This window comes from Colobus angolensis, unplaced genomic scaffold (assembly GCF_000951035.1).
Source record: "Colobus angolensis palliatus isolate OR3802 unplaced genomic scaffold, Cang.pa_1.0 Scaffold117, whole genome shotgun sequence".
NCBI lineage: Eukaryota > Metazoa > Chordata > Mammalia > Primates > Cercopithecidae > Colobus > Colobus angolensis.
In genome coordinates this window covers 9233629-9235685 of record NW_012112808.1, presented here as the reverse complement: position 1 = coordinate 9235685, position 2057 = coordinate 9233629, and the positions used below count along the sequence as shown (strand labels likewise).

General features: G+C 42.6%; 1 pseudogene across 1 annotated transcript in view; it reads right to left on the bottom strand.

Annotated features, from left to right (window-relative positions):
* Positions 1–985: 985 nt before the first annotated feature.
* The window catches only part of LOC105527332, a 4602-nt pseudogene continuing 3530 nt past the window's right edge, over positions 986–2057 (bottom strand). The window contains exon 2 of the transcript XR_001004215.1: positions 986–2056. The product of XR_001004215.1 is annotated as a TP53-regulating kinase pseudogene (transcript). The remainder of the gene's footprint in view (position 2057) is intronic.

Genomic DNA, 2057 nt, shown 5'->3' with positions numbered 1-2057 from the left:
AGCTGCTGCTAATTTCTGAGGTTTGAAAGTAACAGTAATTCACATGAGAAGGTTAATGAAATACAGAAAATTTATCACTTTGTAAATTCTTACAGTGTCTTATTTTGGGATCCCTAGAAGCGGAATCTGAGACAAGTCTTTGTGTGAAGATTTACTAGAAAGTGTTCCCAGAACAACAACAACAAAAAGAAGCAGAAGAGTGGAAAGGTGAGACTGGGGAGTGAAAAAAAGTGAGCCAGGAGCCATGTGGATGCTGCTGGCTTCCTCCTGCTGGGGAGTTCTGAGACAGAGTCAGGACTGGTCACACCCCAGAGAGGCCGCATTGGCAATGAAGGAGCTGGAGTATTCATACCCTGCAAGCAGTAAAGGGTTAACCTTGCCCAAAGAAAGGTGTGGCCCTGGCACAGCTCCTGGGAGGCAGCCTGTAAGTCCTCTAATGTCCTGCCTGATAAGTGTCTGTTTACCAAGGCCTTGGGCCACACCAGGTAGTTAATGCTAAGGATGGGATTCACAGTGGAGGCCTTGTATCAGCTTGATCTGTTAAGGGACTGGAGACCAGGTCAGCCGTGTAGATCATCCATCATGTTTACGTGACCAAGCCTTCAATAAAATCCCTGGAAGCCAAGGCTCATGTCAGTGTCCCTGGTTAGCAATATTCCATGCATGATGCTCCACGTCATTACTGGGAGAACTAAGAGCTACTGCACAGCCCCAGTGGGAGAGGACACTGGAGCTCCACAGCTAGAGCTCTCCTGGGACCCACTCTAGGTGCATCTTCCCACTGCTGACTTCAACCTGCCGTGTAGTGTTGGAACCATGTGTAGTAAAGGTAATTGTGAATCTGGTGGCCTTTCTGGTTCCTATGAGTTCTCTTTTTTTTTTTTTTTTTTAACTTAAAAGGAACTTTATATCAATCGCTTGTCTTAGAAGGTAACCACAAAAATACAAGACAATAACAACAAAAACAATATTAACATGAATTTCAGTTGCCTGAAAGCTGTAAGTCTGCTTTTTTAAAAGAGACATTGGAGTTAAGCAGATTTTTCATTTTTTGATCATGACCCTGAAAGAGAAATATATTTGACATCAAAACTCAGTACATATCCTTGTCTACATATACATGTGAAAGTTTCATAAAACAATACACTGATATTTTCTACGCTGCAATTCTATTTCATTTTTTAAAATGCTGGTTGTATCCCATTAAACTGGTTTCAAAATAAACATATCATGTACACAACAAAGAAAACACTGGGTCAGAGGGCCAGTAAGCTCAGTGAGTATCACCGAGACTTCATCCTTGTCTCACAAGGACTAAAAAGAGAGTAACATTCTCATTATGTGGTTCAACCCCACACCCATATATCTGAGACATACATGTCACAGTCTGGGAGAAGCCTGTCCTAGATTTACTTTAAATACCCAATTCTGCCTAGAACATGACTTAGACACATAGTAAGCTCTTGAGTAGAGTGAAGTGCAGATGATAATGACACCACAGGCACGATCACACACCACTTAAAAATATCTTAACACCTTTACTTAGATCTCATCTCATACTTGTAGCATGTCTTCAATTTACTTTGAAAAAAGAGCTTCACTGTGTGTGGCTGTCATACACATTTTTCTACCCAACCATGGACCTCTTTCTTCCTCTCAGGCGCACTTCATCTAATTTTTTTAGCACTGGCCTGGCCTTTTTGGAGGAGGTGGAGTAGCTCTTCAGAAAGGCTTCAAACACAGTTTCAGTGTTGGGATGGGTACTGAGGAAGGCCTTCTCCAGGACATAGAGGTCTATTCCCTTATCCTCTGGAAGTGCCGAAATGAAACTCAGCCCAAAGTCTATGAGGACAATGTTCAGCTGTTCCAGGGGGGGTTTCAGGAGCATGTTGGAGGTGGTGAGATCACCATGAATGAGGTCTTCATCGTGCATTCGAGCCAAAACCTGCCCAATTGTCTTGGCTAAGTTGGAGAGACTTTGGGGAGTTTTTTCAGTCTCCATAGTAGACTCAATATAATCTCGAACAGTCACTGAGCCTTCAATTTCTTCCATATAT